Consider the following 22439-nt stretch of genomic DNA (forward strand, 5'->3'; position numbering starts at 1 on the left):
GATACCACTTTAACTCAGTGAGGAGAAAAGATGGTCTTTTCAATGAATAGTACTAGTACAGTTGGAAACTCACATGGGAAAAAAAACAGAACCTTTGACTCTTATATCAAACCATCCACAAAAGTAGAACATAGACCTAGTGAAAACTAAAAATAAATTAAGCTCTAGTAAAAGATAGAAAAATATTTTCATGACCATGGAGTAAAACATGATTCTTAAACAAGACACAAGTCATATTAAGCATAAAAGTGAAAAAAAATTCTATTAGACTTTATTAAAATAAAAAATTTCTTTTATTGCAAAATGTACAGCATTTAATCACATACAGACAAAAAGGCACAATTCTACTGAACACTTCAACAACAAAATACAGCTGTCCTCAACTAGTTTTATAAATACTTTCAAAAAGGGGGTAGAAATAAATACAGGATTGGGTCATGTAATATAAAATACTCATCTCTACATGTACTTTAATTTGATTTTAACTCTTCATGCACCTTTTTTTTTTTCAATTTTAGCTGAATGGACACCAAGCTAGGCACATAGTGAAAAATCCTCCATACAAGGTTACAAATGTAATGACAAGTTTGTCCATTTCAAAATAATTAAGATTTGTACACAACACATAAAACCCTTCATTTCGATCTTGTGTTTATAACCTAACAAATGACGTTCCCGGCAACTTTACAAAAGTTTAACTAGCCTACATTTTGACATAATACATTAATCATAATCAAAGATATTTCTTGGTCAGGATGCACAAGGAAACTTTTTATTCCTGCTTTGAAATGCAAATGGCATAGAGCATGGTTACTCTGACAGTATAATGATAGCTTTGTGAGTTAGTTTCATGTCATGCTGGGAACTCTGTATGAGGTGGCCATAAGCAGCAACCAGCCCAAACACCCACTTGCATTCTATTAGTATGGAGCCATTTGCATTTTTTAAAATTTCTTTAATTTAAGACCATTTCTGTGACCTCAGAAAAATTATTAAATATGTGAGTAAGAAATCCACAGATAAGAAGTGATTTATAATACAAAGATCTTGTATACAGACTATTGAAGAAACTTTTAAAACTAATAAGAAAAAGACAAAGTGCTAATTTTAAAAATTGGCAAAGACTTGAACAGGCACTTCACAAAAGACACAGCCAATAAGCATGTAAAATGGCTCAAAATGATTAGTCATCAGAGAAATGCAAAGTAGAACCACACGGATATACCACGTCACACCTACTGAGACAGCTACAATTTTTAAAAACTGGTAATACATAGTGTTGGTGAGGGTATGGAGAAACTGGAATTTTCTTATATTGCTGAAGAGAAAGTAATTTGGTTCAACCACTTGAGAAAACAATTCAGCAGCATTTTATAGTCAAATGACCTAATAACCCAACAAATCCACTCGTAATTATATAACCAAGAGAAATTTGTGGCTTTTCCACTGAAAGATATGTACAAACATATTCATAGCGGCTTTTATTTATAATAGTCAAATAATGGAAATGGCCCAAATGTCCATCAAGAGGAGAATGGATCAAAACATATTCATACAATGGGATGCTTCAAAGCAAAAGAAGGAAAAACAGGGAAAAACAGAACTACTAATACATACAACAGCATATATGAATAATAAGAATATTATAATCAGAAAAAGAAATCAGGTACAAAAGAGTATATACTATATAATTCTATTTATACAATGTTCAAAGCAGAACAGAAAACTCATCTATGGTGACAGAAATCAAAATAGTAGTTATCACTGTGGAAGGCTAATGACTAGGAAGGAACATGAGGATAACTCTGGAATGATAAAAATATTTTATATCTTGATCTAGGTGGTGGTTACATAGTTTAAACATATCTAAAAATGCATCTAACTGTGCACTTAATATTTATGAATTTTATTGTACATAAATCAAACCTTATTTAAAAGATTTACAAAAATTTAAAAACAAGTATTATTTTAGGTAGAATTGACATTTTCATGATATCAAGCTGCTAGTGTATTAACTAAAACAGCTATAACCAAAACTCTAATTAAGCACAAATTTTTCAAGAAAGTTGTCTCCACCAACTCCAGTAATTTCTTTTTCACACATTCATTCTCCACTCCCTTCTGGCTTTCATAAGCACAAACACCTGTTCCCACATTGTGTCTTTCTGAGGTCATTAGCCCTAAATAACTAAACACAGTGAATATTTTTATTTTTATTTTTCAAACAATACAGATTTACTTAGCAGTAAAAGTTGTATTAAAAGTGGTTATGATCATGGTAATAAGGATAACAACAGTTGTATGACAAAGTTTATAAATTTCATAGATTTATAATTTCACACTTAGAGCTAGCTGGTCAGAAATGTAACTTTATTTTTCCATGACTGAATTCAACTTAGCTCTGAATTTACTTTATTCATTTAAGAGTAGACAGCTCTTAATCTTGCATTTCAGCATGACTTAGTCACTTCAGGTTAGAAACAGTCATTAGAGGATAGTCAGTTCAGAGGTTAAATTGACTCAGGGCTGTTTTCCTCAGAAGGGTCTTGCTTTGCCTCCTACTCCACTTTATGGCAGTGTTAGGTTTCAGGAGGCAGCTGATGAAACATTCTGGCGTGATCCCCCATTTCTCATTGGCTGTGATGACAGGGGGCTGGTCCTACTGGGTCTTTAGGTGGCATATTCTGTCTTTGCATCAGCTTCAGCTAGAGTCTTCACAGTTAGTACAACTTGTGTTCTTTCTCTTGGCACAGTCAGGTCTCCCAACCCTGATGTGCAACTTCCTTCATCCTTCACCAGCACTGTTCAGAAGCAAGTGTCATCCCTGCTTCTTTATGTAACTCAAGTATCTTCATGAGGAAGACAGGCCTGTTGGATTGAAGAAATGTTCAGAAAAGGCCTAAGGGCAATTACCAATTCTCTGAATATAAGATTTAATCCACAATTCTGTCAATCTGAAAACTTTTAAATTCAGTTTATCCTGGACTTTTCTTTTACATTTTTCTTTTTTAAAATTGATAAATAGTAATTGTATATATTTGGGGAGGCATATGTGATATTTTGATACGTGCATGTAATGTGTAATAATTAAATTCTAAGCATTTATTTTTTCTTTATGTTGTGAACATTCGAATTCTTCTCTTCTAGCTATTTTGAAATATATGATAAATTGTTGTCAATTATAGTTTCCCTATGTACTATCAAACACCAGATCTTTTCCTTCTATCTAACTATATTGTTGTACTCATTAATCAAACTCTCTTCATACCCCCTCCTGCTTACCCTTCTCTGCCTCTGGTAACCACCCCAGCTGAAGCTGATGGACAGAATATGTCACCTAAAGACCCAGTAGGACCAGCAACCAGTCATCAGAGCCAATAAGAACTTTCTACCTCCATGAGATTCACTTTTTGTTTAGCTCTCACATATGAGTAAGAACATGGGATATTTGTCTTTCTATGCCTGGCTTATTTCACTTAATATAATAACTTCCAGTTCCATTCACATTGCTGCAAATGACAGGATTTCTGTTCTTTTTATGGCTGAATAATATTCCACTGTGTTTATATATACATTGTATACATATATAAATTGTGTATATATACACATTGTATATTCCACTATATATACATTGTATACATATATACATTGTATACATATATTCTGAGTTCTGGTAACTGCTCCCTTGCCTTGCCCCTTCATTCCCAAGGGCACTCACAGCCCTGCCATTGTAAGCAAAATAATGAGGCACATAGTTTGTCCACTCATACGTCAATAGTCCTTTCAGTGAATTCTCCTCAATTATCTTATTCAAGTGTGCTATCTGTTTCATCTCAGGGCTGTACCAACACAGATAACTTAGCACTTGTGCAAGCTTGGGTCAGATGTCCATTCACATATGAGTCGGTATCCTCAGTGTGATGGCTGCTTGAAGCAGAGTCATTGTCGTGGGTGGAAAGGTCGCTCAGAGGAAAGCAGCCATGGGTGGTCACTGAGTTTTTCGGCCTCTCCTGCTTAAAGCTATGAAGTTTCAAACTAGCTCCTGCTAATAGTTAAAGAAGCTGTGTATTACGCAAGAGGCAGTTTATTGCAGAGGAAAAGAGAATTTGTATAAGAACCTACAATACTTGATTTCTAGTCCTAGTTTGCTACCAATCAGCTATTTGAGTTTAGACACATCTCTTTTCCTTTTTGGGTCCCAATTCCTTCTGTAAGTTAGTACTTTTGCATCAGATGTTTTCTAAGATCTCTTCTATCTCTATGATTCTCCCTCCATGTATATTATTATTATCATTATATTAGATATTACACACATATTTATATTATACTACACATTCATTATGTAATATTATACATGTTTCCATTAGAATTTTGTTAGAATAATTGGAATATTGTACACAAAAATTAGGCAATGAATTTCAGGGTTTCTTAAACATTTTTACTTATTATAAACTAACGGTTTTGTTGTTTTTATTATGTATATCAAAATGATTGAAAGAAAAAAGCAAGAGCTCAAAAAATCACAATAATCTAGACTCTTAGAAAAAAACAAACTACTTTAGGGAAATTCTAGAAATGCCATTAAAAGGTATTACTGCTTCTTTTGTAACCAAAACAAAATTTAAGTTACTATTTTATATATAGCAGAATATACAACATTTCTGGCTTCATAAATTGAATAAAAATTATACCTGATATTTATATCATATTTGTTTCCAAAGAATTAATATTGCTCCATATTTTTAAATGAATATTTTTAGCTTGTCTACTAGAAATAAAATTTAATCAATGTATTATCTCATTTGGCAGGTAATTAGAACTTTTTAATATCAGAGAGTAGATGCGACAGCTGAGAAGTTAAAGGTTGTTAATTCTCATCTATTATCCTTTGATATTTCATGTGCCTGGAAATGTTTTGGTGCTCGGTTTTTCTCATCCTAAGAATATTTACAGAAAGAGAATATTTACTTGGAATATTTATAAGCTTATGTTTGTCCATATATCTATGGCAGAGTTTCTATTTCCATTTAGAAAGTCACTGGAGATGAGAGCTCCCACTCTTATATGGTTTGGCTGTGTCCCCACCCAAATCTCAACTTGAATTATATCTCTCAGAATTCCCATGTGTTGTGGGAGGGGCCTGGGGGAAGTAATTGAATCATGGGGGCCAGTCTTTCCAATGCTATTCTCGTGATAGTGAATAAGTCTCAAGAGAGCTGATGGGTTTATCAGGGGTTTCTACTTTTGCTTCTTCCTCATTTTCTCTTGCTGTTGCCATGTAAGAAGTGCATTTCACCTCCCACCATGATTCTGAGGCCTCACCAGCCATGTGGAACTGTAAGTCCAATCAAACCTCTTTTTCTTCCCATTCTCAGGTATGTCTTTATCAGCAGAGTGAAAATGGACTAACACAGTAAATTGGTACCAGCAGACTGGGGTGTTGCTGAAAAGATACCCAAAAATGTGGGAGTGATTTTGGAACTGGGTAACAGGCAGAGGATGGAACAGTCTGGAGGGCTCAGAAGAAGATAGGAAAATGTGAGAGAGTTTGGAACTTCCTAAAGACTTATTGAATGGCTTTGCCCAAAAGGCTGATAGCAATATGAAAAATAAGGTCCAGGCTGAAGTGGTCTTAGATAGAGATGAGGAACTTGTTGGGAACTGGAGCAAAGGTGACTCTTGTTATGTTTTAGCAAGAGACTGGTGGCATTTTGCCCCTGCCCTAGAGATTTGTGGAACTTTGAACTTGAGACAGATGACTTAGGGTATCTGGTGGAAGAAATTTCTGAGCAGAAAAGCATTCAAGATGTGATTTGGGTGCTGTTGAAGGCATTCAGTTTTATAAGGAAAGCAGAGCATAAAAGTTTGAAAACTTGCAGTTTGACTATGTGACAGAAAAGAAAAACCCATTTTCTAGGGAGAAATTCCAGCTGGCTGCAGAAATGTGCATAGATAACAAAAAGCCTAATGTGAATCCCCAAGATCATGAAGAAAATGTCTCCAGGCTATGTCAGAGACCTGCACAGCAGCCCCTCCCATCACAGGCCTGGAGGCCCAGGAGGAAAAAGTGGTTTTGTGGGCTGGGCCCAGGGTCCCCATGCTGTGTGCAGCCTAGAGACTTGGTGCCCTTTGTTTTGGCCAATTTATCCCGTTTGGAATAGCTGTATTTACCTAATACTTGTACCCCCATTGTATCTAGGAAGTAACTCGCTTGCTTTTGATTTTACTGGCTCATAGGCAGAAGAGACTTGCCTTGTCTCAGATAAGACTTTGGACTGTGGACTTTTGGGTTAATGTTGAAATGAGTTAAGACTTTGGGGAACTGTTGGGAAGGTATGATTGATTTTGAAACGTGAGGACATGTGATTTAGAGGGGCCAGGGCAGAATGATATGGTTTGGCTGTGTCCTCACCCAAATCTCAACTTGAATTGTATCTCCCAGAATTCTCATGTGTTTTGGGAGGGACATAGGGGGAGATAATTGAATTACAGAAACTTGTCTTTCCCATGCTATTATTGTGATATTGAATAAGTCTCATGAGATCTGATATGTTTATCAGGAGTTTCTACTTTTGCTTCTTCCTCATTTTCTCTTGCCACCTCCATGTAAGAATTACCTTTCACTTTTCACTGTGATTCTGAGACTTCCCCAGCCATGTGGAACTATAAGTCCAGTAAAACCTCTTTTTCTTCCCAGTCCCCTGGGTATGCCTTTATCAGCAGCATGAAAATGGACTAATGCATACCCTAACAATAAGAATAAGCATGTTAGCCAAATAACTACAATTTAAAAAACAAAACAAACAAAAAAAATCAATTCAGAGATCTAAGGACTTAAAGAAACCCAAATGAACTAATTCCTGAAAAGTGGTGATTCCTTCATTGTGATATTGTGAAATATATATTTGGTCTGCATCCAGTTTCCTGGCACACAGCTCCTAAAACCCTTGAGATCTCTAAAATTATGTGTCTTTCTGTACCCTAGTGAGATGGCTAGTATTGGTGGGGGGGGTCCCTGCATATCCTAGGATTGGAACAGCTTGCCAGAGAATACAATCCTGAGATTAGATGGCTGGAACTTTCAGCTTTTCCTGTCCCACCTCATCAGGGTGGAGACATTGAAGATTGAGTCAATCACCAATGGCCATTGCTTTAATCAATTATGCCTATGTAATAAAACCTCTGTATAAACCTAAAGGGACAAAGTTTAAAGAGCTTCTGAGTTGTTGAGCATATGGAGGTAAGGGTGGCACAGCCAAAGAGGGCATAAAACTTCTGTACCTCTTCTCACAGACTTACTCCTGTATATCTCTTTATCCAGCTATTTACTTGTATTCTTTAATATATCCTTTGTAACAATAAATCACCAACAATAAGTAAACTGTTTTCCTGGGTTCCATGAGCCACTCTAGCAAGTTATCAAACCCAAAGAGAGGATTGTGGGAATCTTTGATTTGTAGCCAAGTCAGACAGAAGTTGTGGGTAACCGGGAACTTACTACTTGCTTTTGACATCTGAGATGGGGAGAAGTCTTACGGACTGAGCCCTTCACCTGTGGAGTCTGTGCTATCTCTGGGAGAATTAAGTTGAATGGTAGGACATCCATCTGCTGTCAGAGAATTGGTTAATGTGGAAGAAACTCCCATACATCTGGTGTCACAATTGAGGTATTCAGATTGCTGACAGTATAGTAATGAGAAAAAATGTTGGTTGCTTCCTACATTACACCTTCCTAGGAGAGAAGAGATCCATGGCCATTTTCCTCCCTAGCACAAGAGCAGAAGGTGGAGGAATCTCCCATATATAGGTAAAGAAGAAACCAGTCGAACTTAGAAGAAATTAAATGTCTGCATATAGTCTTCCATGATGGATTAGAAGTTGTAGCCACAGAAGAATCTACAACCATTCATCAACTCTTTCCTATGGACCTTCATCAAGTACAAGATGCTCAGGTTGGGGATGGGATGGGAGAGAGAAGAGACATCTAAATGAGACATGTGAAGTCTTCACCTCATGTGCAGTAACAGTTACTGAAGGCTGTGGCAGGGCAGGAGAGTAGAAAAAATATCTCCAGGAGGCATTCAGATGTGCTTGCTAGTATGGATCTCATCATAGACTCCAGTATGATAAAATTTGTGCCACGTTCAATCTTTCAAGGCTACAGCTCTTGGTTTACAACATGCTCAGCCATAGTTACCAGAATAAGTGCTCTGTTCCAAAAACACAGGCTATAATAAAGATCTCGACAAATTTCCTGGCACTCTGTACTTAACACCTTGTAGTGTTTAACCAAACTCCTTTAGGAGAACTTCACCAAATATGTGCTGTTATTGTGCTGGCTAAGTTAGCAAGACAGAGTCTGAAGTAGCTAAAGAAAAACTTGTGTGAACTTGTCTGTCATGCAGGTAGTTTGCTAAAAAAAAGCCACAGGAGGAGACTTTATGTTTATTTCATTCTTTAAGTGAAAAAATCCAAAGTGATATTTTATGTGAAAAATCTCTATCTGAACTTGTTAAAAATTGTATCAATGTGATATCTGTTTTTTAAATGATTTTGATAATATGTGCACAAATGGACTTCCTATCTAAGGTTATCCCCCTCTTTTAAAAATATCAGATCAAATTTGCCACATTTCAATTAACAAAAAAGAAGGGAAGAAGAAACAATTGCTGTGACACAACGGACTGTGGAAGTGAGAAGCTCCACCTTCAGTCTGGTCCCTATTAGGCCAGTAAGACATCAAACTCAAGGAACTACATATTTCAGGACAAAACCTACCTATATGGTGAATCTGGCCAAGGTCAAAAAACTTTCATTCATTCAACCTGATGCCTATTATGTGCCAGACATATCTCTAGGCACTGAAGAGTTACCAGTGGAAAAACAGTCCCTGACCTCATGGAGCTACCATCATAGCTTAAGAGAGATACAATAAATGAACAAACAAGTAAATAAATAATCTATAAGATGCTAATAAATATTATGGAGAAAAATAAGACAAGAAGAAAGGATAAGGAGGCATGGAGGGCAGATTTAAAGAACTTATATTAAAAGAAAATGATTAACAGCACAGAAATTAAGAAAGTAACTCAATAGAAATACAGGCATAAATTAAATGGGCACTCCACAGAAGAAGAAACCTTGATGCCTAATAAACATAAAAATATATCACTAATATTCAGGAAAATAAAAATCAAAACAATAGACATCATTTCCTAAGGTTTTATCACAGCAAAGTATAGTCTAAGAATACCAAGTATTGGCAAGGCTGTGAAATAACAAGAACTGTCATCTGCTGTTGGTAAGTAATACAAAAATTGGCTCCACCTCTTTGGAATACAGCTTGGCATTATTTACTAAAATTGAATAGAAGCCTTCCAAGGAAATCCACTCAATACTAATTTCTATATAAGGATAAGCTAGACAATGCTTTGGACAACATACATAAAGTGGCTTAAAACAACAAAGATTTCTGTTTCACTCCTGCTACAATGTCATTGTGGGTTGACTGGAGTCTCAGCTCCATGTCTTTGTCAGCCTTACTTGTGGACCTATGCTGATGAAGCAGCTGCTAGGCGGAACACTTCCAGTTACTGTAGAAGAGAGAAAAGAACATTGCATGTGTTGCCTCGCAAGGCTTCTACCCAGAAAGGTCACACATCACTTAGCTCACATTTCATTAATCCAACATGGCCACACCTAAATTAAGTGGGCAGTGAAGTGCAATCCTAACAGGAACCTTGGCAGGAAACAGCAGCAGAATATATAGGAATAGCCTTAATGGCTCTTACAATGTATTCCCTAGACAAATTTTTATGCATGATTACCAGGAGTCACATACAGATTCCAAAGCAGCACTGGCTATTAAAGCACAAAATATCCATTAACAGCAAAACAGATAAACACATTATATTATACTCACAGCAAAATATGAACTAGGGACAAGAAAGAATGATCTACGGCCTTACACATTAGTATGTTTGAATTTCAAAATGTTTAGTGAAAAAGCAAGTCACAGAGGCATACTGTGTGATTCATTTACATAAAGTACAAAATTATATAGAGAAAAATCAGACATATTATGTTGGGATACATGCATATGTGGTAAAGCTATACAGGAAAGCAAGAGAATGACTAACCAAAATTACAAGAGTTTGGTTACCCCTGGGCTGGTAGGGTGTGATGGAGGCAGGGAGACATCAGTGAAGAGTACACTCATGGGGCTTCAAAGATACTGGTTATATTCTACATTTTTAAGTTGGCTGGTGTACATGGGCACTTTATTTTATTTTATTTTTATTCTTTAAAAATATGTATGTATGTACGTATATTTAAATATCATTTATAGAGTGGCTTAAACACTGTTTGATTAAAAAAAATTATTTTTCACAGTTCTGGAGCTTGGGAAGTCCAAGATCAAGGGGCCAGCAGATTCAGTATCTGGTGGGGCCCTCTTCCTGGTTTGCAGACAACTGCCTTCTTACTGTATTCTCACATGGTAGACAGAGATAAATCATCTCTCTCATGTCTCTTCTTAAAAGGCACTAATTCCATTTATAAGGGCTCCATGCTCATGATCTTGTTGGGGCTTAGTAAATGATACTCCAAAATATGCAACTTTGGACTTCAAACTGATAGCACCTGGGGAACAGCAAATCCAGGGAGGGCTTTCTCTGAAGCTCCCTCATCTGACTAAGGGAAGTTCTTCCAGAAGGAATGCAGTGGTCTTGGCCCCTTCCTTATAATCTCATGAAATGAGAAAGATTAACTCATAGGAAAAATTTAAAAAGGTGAATACCACTATTCTTCTGAGGACTGCTACCTGAGACATTTCTGCATAACAAGACAGCTTTTCTCATGTATTTTCTCCCCTCAATTTCACATAACCTGTCACCACCCCTCCTCAGAGACCACAAGCTACCATTTCTTTCTGAGGCTCAAAACTCTGTTTAAACTTTGATCATCCGATCCTTCTTTAAGCCATGTTTTGTGAGGCCCCTGTGTGTATGTATGTAATAAATTTGTATGCCTTTTCTCCTTTTAATGTGTCTGTCAGGCCTCTGAGCCCAAGCTCAGCCATCATATCCCCTATGACCTGCATGCATATATCCAGATGGCCTGAAGTAACTGAAGAATCACAAAATAAGTGAAAATGGCCTGTTCCTGCCTTAACTGATGACATTACCTTGTGAAATTCCTTCTCTTGGCTCATCCTGGCTCAAAAGCTCCCCCACTGAGCACTTTGTGTCCCCCGCCCCTGTCCACCAGAGAACAACCCCCTTTGACTGTAATTTTCCACTACCCACCCAAATTCTATAAAACGGCCCACCCCATCTCTCTTCGCTGACTCTCTTTTCAGACAGCCTGCCTGCACCCAGGTGATTAAAAAGCTTTATTGCTCACAAAAAGCCTGTTTGGCGGTCTCTTCACATGGACACGCATGACAGTGTCTACTGTCAAGTTTTTTTTTTTCTTTTCAGAAATTCAAGTTATTGAACCTTCAGAGGTAGAAGAAAAGTTTACTTTACCCCTACAACCTTATCACTTCCCCCAAGGCCTCACCTCCAAATGCAGTCAAATTGGGAATTAGGGCTTTAACATATGAATTTTAGGGAAACAAAAACATTCAGTTCATATTGTGTGTGTGTGTTTCATACTGTGTGTGTGTGTGTTATGTACAATACATTTCACAATAAAAAGTTTACAATAAAAAGGTGTCTTTTAGGTGACGTTTCCTGAACAAATAACTTGATTATATGCCTTTATTGACAACTTCTTGAATTCTCACCTAAGCACACATCTCCGGTGCCAATGCTAAGAAACTGACCTCCCTAGATGGTCACATTGAGGAGAGAGGGATTGGGTGCTACTATTAAGGCATATGACTTTTACTGGACTGTCTAAGTCAATAGAAAAAAATATTTTAGTATCCTGAAAAGATTCTTATCTGATCTCTTCTGTGGTTCCGTGTGGCCTAATGGATATATCATGTTATAAACTGTCTGAGAAGGTAACAAGAGGACATTTGATATCTGCCCTCAAATGTAGGAGATGAGAAAGAGGACTGTCATATGGCAAATAGCATTCCCCACTCTTTTCAGCTGTTTGTAAAGTGTTCCATGCTGATATGGTTCGTATTTGTGTCCCCACCCAAACCTCATGTTGAATTTGAGGAGGTTCCTGGTGGGAGGTGATTGGCTCATGGGAGGCCAACTTTCCCCTTGCTCTTATTATGACAGTGAGTGAGTTCTCACGAGATCTGATGGTTTAAAAGTATGTGGCATTTCCCCTTCACTCTTTCTCTCCTGCCACCATGTGAAGAAAGTACTTGCTTCCCCTTTGGCTTCTGCCATAACTGTAAGTTTCCTGAGGCCTCCCAGCCATACTTCTGTTAAGCCTGTGGAACTGAGTCAATTTAGCCTCTTTATAAATTACCCAGTCTCAGGTAGTTCTGTATAGCAGTGCAAAAACCGACTAATACACATGTAATTAGCAGACATGAAAAAGAGTAGAGCAAAGTAGGAGCTGTGCAGATAGCCAAATGCTAGAGAATTCCAATAGGTCTTTGTGGAGCTGGGATCTGAAGAGTTAGCTTGCCAAAAACAGGCCCTTGTGAGTAAAAATAGAATTTTAAGTCCCTTGACTGACTGAACCAACCACTGTTGGCCAAAGAGAGTTTGCTCATGCTTCAGTACATTCCCTTCCTCTCTAAATGATACCAGATTTTTTTTCCTAGGAGTTAAACAGAAACCATCCCTGAAAAACAAAAACTGGGAGACTCCTCCACTGACTTCAACTTTAGCCAACTGCCTGCTGCCGTGGGAAGACTTCCCTCCTTTTTGCAGTTTGAACATAGCAGCTGACCAATTTCACAAAGCATTCCTTCCTGATAAATGACCACCAACCATACACTAGCTCTGGCCAATTTGTGGAGGCTGGGTACAAAGCACCTTTTGTCCTACATTTAATCTTTTTGATATACAGAGCCCAATTGTACTGCATTTTAATGTTGTCTCCACCCCAATGTAAGCATGGGATGTATGTAGCATACATGTTTGCTTACCATGCATGCATGCAAACTCCCTTCATGAATATTCATATATCACATGTTAAATATGTATGTTTAGCCAACTCATTTAGCATAAAACTCCTGTCCCATTGCTCTTCTGGTAAAGCACCTGCTTTCAGTCTCAGGTGAATGTTTTGCTTCCCAGCTGCAGGTTGTAGCCCTTCATAAGACATAAACCTTTCCTTTCCATATTTATAAATCCCATGATTTTAAGTTGACACCCTCAGTGAGCAACAGCAATCTTTTGCTAAAGTCACCCAATATGCTGAATAACCTAGGCCAACATTAGACAAATACTGTCTGTAAAAAATAATAATAATAATCTGTGCAGTCCAATGAGAAAATAAAATTTGTGAAAACACAAACAAGTAGAATGGCTTGGTTTCTGCTCTCTAGTCCTGTAACTGGGGAAAATATAGAATGAAAAAATTATAAAACACTTTGTCATTTCAGACATGGCACAGATTGATGGCAAATGTGTAACCTTCACCAGTTGTGCTGTCTACAGAAGCAAAGTGGAATGGAGTATTGGGGGCCAATCTAGGTAAATTCACCATTCTGAGTAAGAAAGCATCTTTTACAAAATCTAGAAATGTCATCTATCTATTTCATCTATGGTAATTGATTACATAAACCATAAGATAGTGGGCCTAAGGAAAAATAAATTTTAAAGTTTCAACTTAGACACTGGCTAGCTTGTGCAACTGTCCCAGAATGCTTTCACTTGCATATGACTAAAAAATAATATGAGACCAGGAGTGGTGGCTCATGTCTGTAATCCCAGCACCTTGGAAGGCCAAGGCACGTGGATCACCTGAGGTCAGGAGTTGAAGACCAGCCTGGCCAACATGGTAAAACCCCATCTCTACTAAAAATACAATAATTAGCTGGACATGGTGGTGCACACCTGTAATTCCAGCTGTTCGGGAGGCTAAGGCAGGAGAACTGCTCATACCTGGGAGACTGAGGTTGCAGTGAGCTGAGATCGTACAAGTGCAATGCAACCTGAGTGGCAGAGTGAAACTCTGTCTCAAAAAAAAAAATGAGAGGAGGAGGAGGAAGAGGAAGAAGAAGAAGGAGAAGAAGAAGAAGAAGGAGAAGGAGAAAAGAAGAAGAAGAAGAGGAGAAGAGAAAAGAAGAAGAGAATAAAGAAGGTGGAGGAGGAGAAGGAGGAAGAGGAGGAGGAAGAGGAGGAGGAAGAGGAGGAGGAGGAAGAGGAGGAGGAGGAAGAGGAGGAGGAGGAAGAGGAGGAAGATGAAGAGGAGGAGGAGAAGGAGGAAGAGGGGGAGGAAGAAGAGGAGGAAGAGGAAGAGGAGGAGGAGGAGAAGGAGGAAGAGGAGAAGGAGGAGGAGGAGAAGGAGGAAGAGGAGAAGGAGGAGGAGAAGGAGGAAGAAGAGGAGGAGGAGGAGAAGAAGAAGTAGAAGAAGAAGAAGAAAGAAGAAGAAGAAGAAGAAGAAGAAGAAGAAGAAGAAGAAGAAGAAGAAGAAGAAGAAGAAGAAGAAGAAGAAGAAACAAAAGAAGAGAAGAAGAAAGGAGGAGGAGAAGGAGGAAGAGGAGGAGGAGAAAGAGGAGGAGAAGGAAGAGGAGGAGAAAGAGGAGGAGAAGGAAGAGGAGGAGGAGAAGGATGAGGAGGAGGAGAAGGAGGAAAAGAAGAAAGAAGAGAAGGAGGAAGAGGAGAAGGAGGAGAAGGAGAAGAGGAAGGAGAAGAAGAAGAGGTAGAAGAAGAAGAGGAGGAGGAGGAGGAGGTTAATCCATTGCATCTCAAACATTAATGTGTATATGGACCACCTGGGCACTTGTTAAAATGCAGATTCTGATTTGGCAGGACTGGGATGGGGCTTAAAATTCTGTATTTCCAACAAGATCTCAAGTGATATTGATGGTTGCACAGACCACACACTGACTAGTAAGGGCTTAAATATTAAGTATGTTTATTAAGTCAATAGCAAGAAGTAAACAGGCAGGCAGTTTCAGGTTTGGCTAATTTGACAACTCTAAGATACTATGAGGACTCTTGCCATCCTTAGCATGGCAGCGACTCCTTTTGGTTGCAGGATGGCTTTAGTAGTTTAACAACTTTGCAGACTTTACTTCCCAGAGGCATTTTTTCCCTTGATATTCGCCTGACTTCCCTTCCCATCTTACAAGTTGAATTGTGTCACTTACCCATTCCTAAACTCATATCTGGCAAGAGGAATGTAGTTTCCTCTTGATTGACAGACTAATCAATAGATTCCCTGCCTCTCACCTGGGGAGGGAACTGGCTTTCTCCAAAATATAACAGATGTTTGAACAAAATCTGTTACTAAATAAGAACAGCTATTAGATGGAAAACCTGCAGTGTCTGCTACAGGCCTTTAGCAATTTACATTAAATTAAACTCACAGCAAGGTGACATGCCTTACTGAGAGAGAACTCACTGTTCTGGGAGGAAAAAGTCTCTCACAGATTATATCTATTGCTAAGCCTAGGAACTTTTGTTTGTAATTATGAGAGCTTTGGTTTGGCCTGGACATCTGAGAGAAGGAATTGGAACAATATAGGATATAGAATGGTATCTGGTCCATCTTGTTATTTGCATTGGTTTGAGACCTTGTGGAATGTGGAGTTAAAAGCAGAAATTGGGCCAGGCCCAGTGGCTCATGCCTGTAATTCCAGTGCTTTGGGCAGCCGAGGCGGGTGGATCACGAGGTCAAGAGATTGAGACTATCCTGGCCACGTGGTGAAACACTGTCTCCACTAAAAATACAAAAATTAGCTGGGCATAGTGATGCATGCCTGTAGTCCCAGCTATGTGGGAGGCTGAGGCAGGAGAATTGCTTGAACCCAGGAGGCAGAGGCTGCAGTGAGCCGAGATCACACCACTGCACTCCAGCCTGGGTGAGAGAGTGAGAATCCATTTCAAAAAAAAAAAGAAAAGGAGAAATTGACATGACTACACAGAAGAAGTTAACCTGTACTCTATGGCCCAGGTTACCAATGTGGCCTGGAGTTTGAGAAGAGGTCATTTTCCCTACCTCTGCATGGCATCTGATGTTCTGAGTTGAGTAGGTTTGGGAGCCTCTGGAGACAATAAATTTGTCATGGCCATTTATATTCCAGTGGTGGGCAGAGGCAGTTCCCAAATACCTTGAGGGAATTCATAAGAAGTGGGTATCAGAGTCCAAGGAAAAGAAAAATGCAGTTGCTTCATAAAGACTCATCTGGTTATAGGCACATATTAGATGTTGCTATATATTCCTGGGCAGATACTGCAAATAACTGGGCAACACTGTGGGAGCTAATTTTCAATAGATAAGCTGGTTGGGGTTCCTGCTATTAGAATCCACATATAGGAAGGAAATGTGACCTACTTTGTTGTCACAGGCTGTGACAGGCATTTAATACAATGCTTTTCCTAAAACAAATACTCAACAAATTGTAATAGCACTAATAATACTTCCCATTTCTTGAGTCCTTAATATGGGACAGGTGTTTTTCAAGCACTTCACATATTGATTCATTTAATAACCCAAAAAAGCCTATAAGGTAAATGTTACTACTTGCCCTAGTTAAAACTAAAAGCCAAAAAGGTTTATCAACTTGTTTGAGATCACAAAATGAGGAAAGATCGAGTAAGGATTCAAACTCATGCTGTCTCAGACCTTAGGTCCTGAAACAGCTAATATTATTTCCATCCTACTGAGTGTCAGTCACTTTGCACATTTTATTTCATTTAATCTTTCTAATGGCCTTATTATTTTTCCTGATTTTACAGATGAAGAAATCAAAGGGCAGAAATTTGTAATTTGTGAAGCCAACATTCAAAACCAGGCTGTCTAACTCCTAACCACTATGTTCTACTCCTTTCCCTACAATAGTAGTCACTAGCATTTATATTATTTCCATGGTTATTTTTTTTTAACACAGCAGTCTTTCCCCAACCCATGAACCAAAGAATTCTGACCTCTCTAAAGCTGATGTAAAAGGAAAAAGTTTGAATGATATTCTATTGACCTACTTTATTCAGTTTACTAAGAAAATTTCCTGGCATGATCACCATTCCAATGCCTTGGGTGACTGAGAATTAACTTTACCCAAAGTAGATCCATACCAAGTATTGTGAAATCTGGTGGAGTGCTAAACTCTAGGCTCTTGACCTTTCGTTCAGGCCTCCAGACTCTAAGCCCAAGGCAATTTCTTTACTCTTTATCTCTCCAGGAGATTTGAGCAGAAGCATTGTTTCTATTTTATCAACTTCGTTTCCAGGTCCTTCCTTTTTGTTCTAACACTAACACTTTCAAACCTTTTATTTCATGTTACAAGCCTGTTTTGCTTTCCTAGATAATATGGTTGGGCTATCCCCACCCAAATCTTACCTTTAATTGTAATAATCCCCATGTGTTGAGAGCATGGCCAGGTGGAGATAATTGAATCATGGGGGCAGGTTTCCCCATACTATTCTTGTGTTAGTAAATAAGTCTCATGAGATCTGATGATTTTATAAATTGCAGTTCCCCTGCACAAGTCCTCTCTTGCCTGCCACCATGTAAGGCTTCTCTTTGCTCTTCCTTGATGATTGTGAGGCTTCCCCAGCCATGTGGAACTGTGAGTCCATTAAATATCTTTCCTTTATAAATTACCCAGTATGGAGTATGTCTTTATTAGCAGCATGAGAACAGACTAATACAGTAAATTGGTACTGGGTAGTGGGATGCTGCTACTCTACTAATGTGGAGTGAAAGTGACTTTGGAACTAGATAACATGCAGAGGTTGAAACAGTTTGGAGTGCTCAGAAGAAGATAGGAAAATGTGGAAAAGTTTGGAACTTCCTAGAGATTTGGAGGGCTCAGAAGGGAAAGTTTGGAACTTCCTAGGGACAAGTTAAATGGCTTTGACCAAAATACTGATAGTGAAATGGACAATAAGGTCCAGGCTGAGGTGGTCTCAGATGGAGATGAGAAACTTGTTGGGAACTTAAAGGTCACTCTTGCTATAGATAAATGCAAATCAAAACCACAGTGAGATACCATCTCATGCCAATTAGAATGGCGATCATTAAAAAGTTAGGAAACAACAGATGCTGGAGAGGATGTGGAGAAATAGGAACGGTTTTATGCTGTTGGTGGGAGTGTAAATTAGTTCAACCATTGTGGAAGACAGTGTGGACATTCCTCAGGGATCTAGAACCAGAAATGCCATTTGACCCAGCAATCCTATTACTGGGTATATACCCAAAGGATTATAAATTATTCTATTATAAAGACACATGCACATGTGTCAATGCAGCACTATTTACAATAGCAAAGACTTGGAACCAACCCAAATGTCTATCAATGATAGACTGGATAAAGAAAATGTGGCAGATATACACCATGGAATACTATGCAGCCATAAAAAAGAAAGAGATCATGTTCTTTGCAGGGACATAGATGAAGCTGGAAATCATCATCCTCAACAAACTGACACAGGGACAGAAAACCAAACACTGCATGTTCTCACTCATAAGTGGGAGTTGAACAATGAGAACACATGGACACAGGGAGGGAACATCACACACTGGGGCCTGTCAGGGGGTAGGGAGAAAGGGGAAGGAGAGCATTAGGACAAATACCTAATGCATGTTGGGCTTAAAACCTAGATGATGGATTGATAGGTGCAGCAAACCACCATGGCACATGTATACCTACATAACAAACCTGCATGTTCTGCACGTGTATCCCAGAACTTAAAGTAAAATTAAAAACAAAACAAAGAGACTGGTGGCATTTTGCCCCTGCTCTAGAGATCTGTGGAACTTTGAACTTGAGAGAGATGATTTAGGGTATCTAGTGGAAGAAATTTCTAAGCAGCAAAGTGTTTAAGAGGAAGCAGAGCATAAACGTTTGGAAAATGTGCAGCCTGACAATGCACAACAGGAAAGAAAAACCCATTATTGGGGAGAGAAATTAAAGCTTGCTTCAGAAATTTGTGTAAGTAAAAAGTAGCCCATTGTTTATTACCAAGACAATGGGGAAAATGTCTCCAGGGCATGTCAGAGACCTTCCTTGCAGCTCTTCCCATCATAGGCCCAGAGGCCTAGGAGAAAAAAAATAATTTAGGAGGCCAGGCCCAGGCCCTCCCTACTGTTTGCAGCCTAGGGACTTGGTGCCCTCTGTCCCAGCTGCTCCAGCTGTGGCTAAAAGGGGCCAAGATACAGCTCAGACTTTGGCTTCAGAGGGTGTAGGTCCTAAACCTTGGCAGCTTCTATGTGGTGTTGAGCCTGCAGGGCACAGAAGTCAAGAATTGAGATTTGGGAAACTCTGCCTAGATTTCAGAGGATGTATGGAAATGCCTGGATGTCCAGGCAGAGGTGTGCTGCAGGGGTAGAACCCTCATGAAGAACCTCTGCTAGGGCAATGCAAAATGGAAATGTGAGATGTGAGCACCCTCGCAGAGACCCCACTAGAGCACTGCCTAGTAGAGCTGTATGAAGAGGGCCACCTACCAGAATGGTAGATCCACTGACAGCTTCCACTATGCACCTGGAAAAGCCACAGACACTCAATGCCAGTCCAGGAAAGCAGCTGGGATGAGGGCTGTACCCCAGCTCCTCAGGGGCAGAGCTGCCCAAGGCTGAGGGAGCCCACCTCTTGTATCAGCATGACCTGGATGTAAAACATAGAGTCAAAGGAGGTCATTTTGGAGCTTTAAGATTTGACTGCCTCATTGGATTTTGGACTGGCATGGGGCCTGTAGCCTCTTCATTTTGGCCAACTTCTCCCATTTGGAAATGGTTGTATTTACCCAATGCCTGTACCCCATTGTATCTAGGAAGTAACTAATTTGCTTTGATTTTACAGTCTCATAGGCTGAAGGGGCTTGCCTTTTCTCTGATGAGATTGGACTGCGGATTTTTGAGTTAATGCTAAAATGAACTAAGACTTTGGGAGACTGTTGGGAAGGCATGATTTATTTTGAAATGTGAGGACATGAGATTTGAGAGTGGCCAGGGGTGGAATGATATGGTTTGACTGTGTCCCCACCCAAATCTCACCTTTAATTGTAATAATACCCACATGTCAAGGGTGGGGCCAGGTGGAGATAACTGAATCACAGGGGTATTTTCCCCCATATTGTTCTCGTGGTGGTAAATAAGTCTCATGAGATCTAATAGTTTTATTAATGGGAGTTCTGCTGCCCACGCCCTCTCTTGCTGCCTCCATGTAAGACGTTCCTTTGTTCTTCCTTCATGATTGTGAGGCCTCCCCAGCCATGTGGAACTGTGAGTCCATTAAACCTTTTTCCTTTATAAGTTACCCAGTCTCAGGCATGTCTTTATTAGCAACATGAGAAAAGACTATGGGGATGTTCACTCCTTCAACAATTCATTCAGTGAAAACTAACTGAGCGCCTGCCATGTGCCAGACATTCTTAGGCGTGGACACACAAGAGAAGGCAAGAAAGGCCCCTTTCCTCATCTAGTTTCCATTCTGGTCAACAGTTCACAAATTAGTAAATCCTATATATTGGTATAGTGACAAACACTATGAATATAATTGCAGGGCAGTGAAAAATGACTTCCCTCCACCCTTCTAGATTCTTTGTCTGGGCTACAAATTAAATTGAAAAAAGACAGACTAACAAGAGAAAAACAATAATTATGTACATATGCTCTGGAGTCCCAGAAAATATGATACTGGAAGAATGGTCACATAAATGAAGCTTATATAGAAGCCTGAGCTACAGAAAGGGATAGGGGTTTGGGGATTCTGGGGGTGGTAGGAACACAAGTAATGGGAGGGTGAGGGGTGGAAATGTGTGATGGATAAAGTTTGTCTTGTTATTCAGATAAAAAGTCTCTTGGGTGAGAAAAATTAGCTCTAAGCAGTCCTCTCCTGACACAGATACTTTTACTAATGTACTTTTCCTCTATAGATATAAATTTAACTTACAAAAGGATAGCTTTTCAGAGCTACTCCTGTATTTGCAGTTTCTCAGAACAACCAACTTGAATTATGCCAAAGAAGTGTATTTTGGGGTTTCTGGTCTCCCACATTTGTATATTGGGGTAGTGTGTCTTGGGTCCCAACAAAACTAAACAGAGTAAGAGAATAAAGAGCAATTGGCCATCCCTGAGGAGGTGATATCTGAGGAAAGAACTGAATGAAGAGATGCCCTTTGCATAGACGCTCTTTCACTTTTCCATGTCTTTCATCCTGCAAGACCACTCAGAGTCTATGGAGTAATAAATGATTCCCAAACAGATGACAATGTCAACAGTAGATTAATATCATCTCAAAAGCATGTAAATTGTACATCTGTTCTTAATCCTTGAGACAATAACTTGAAATTATTGAGTATGTAAATATTTAGTAAATGAATGGTATTAGCTTATTCCTCTGGCAACACCTGGCAGACCTAATCACCCAGCAACAAAACTGGCCTTACCTTAAGGAGTCACACCTCCCAAGGAAGCACAGCATGCAGCATTGCAAACCAAATCACCATATTCTACACATGGAATAATAATGAGGATATATCAAGGGAAAAATACTGCCTTTGGGTTTTTGTTGAAATCCTTCTTCAGCTCTTCTTTGGCATGGGTTAATAGCTGCTGTAAAATTCTATTCCCTGTCTGAATGCCCAGGTGTTGTCTTCTTTTATGCTTTTATTCCCAGAGTACCACTGTCCATTTTAAAGACTTTTTTCTTCCTTTTTATCCTAGGCAGAAAATTGTTGCTGATTTCCTTTCTCTCTTTGTCTTTTCTTAATTCAGACTAAGAGTAGGTTTCAGCTTCCTTCTTTCAAGAGCCATGTTTCCGGCAGAAGTTTACAGCACATGAGGTAACAGATAGCATTTCCTTCCATGTGCTATAATAAAGAATGGCTCCTAATAAAGATTCCTTTCAGTGACTCATGTGTAAAGATAAAAAATAAGATCAGAAAAGCAACCTTAAGGAGTTTCCTCCTCAGCTGGGCTTGGGTCCAAAGGGCCAAGAGAATTAAGAATCACTAGTAAAGCTAGGTTTTCAAGGCTCATTATAATCATGGTGACCTCCATATGTAGGTCACCCTACAATATACCCTTCCCTTTATTGGATCAAAATGTCAGTTAGAAATTACCACCATTACATGGTGTGCAGAGTAAAAGCTTCCTCTCTACCCACCGAAAGACTGACAATACATAGATCAAAAGGAGAAAGAGACATACAATTATTTTTTTTTAAGATGAGTCTCACTCTATTGCCCAGGCTAGAGTGAAATGGCACAATCTCGGCTCACTGCAACATTCACCTCCCAGGTTCAAGTGATTTTCCTGCCTCAGCCTCCCAAGTAGCTGGGATTACAGATGCGCACCACCACGCCCGCCTAATTTTTGTATTTTTAGTACAGACGGGGTTTCACCAT

The 22439-nt window shown here is 39.1% G+C and overlaps 1 long non-coding RNA gene across 1 annotated transcript; it reads right to left on the minus strand.

Moving 5' to 3' along the window:
- Window positions 1–270: 270 nt before the first annotated feature.
- LOC134732667 (uncharacterized) lies at window positions 271–6738 on the minus strand. The gene is made up of 2 exons (XR_010116087.1): window positions 6618–6738; window positions 271–2868 (listed from the first exon to the last, which is right to left on the minus strand). It is a non-coding gene; the product is annotated as an uncharacterized lncRNA (long non-coding RNA).
- Window positions 6739–22439: the final 15701 nt, after the last annotated feature.

The sequence above is a fragment of the Symphalangus syndactylus genome, chromosome 2, assembly GCF_028878055.3.
Source record: "Symphalangus syndactylus isolate Jambi chromosome 2, NHGRI_mSymSyn1-v2.1_pri, whole genome shotgun sequence".
Lineage (NCBI taxonomy): Eukaryota > Metazoa > Chordata > Mammalia > Primates > Hylobatidae > Symphalangus > Symphalangus syndactylus.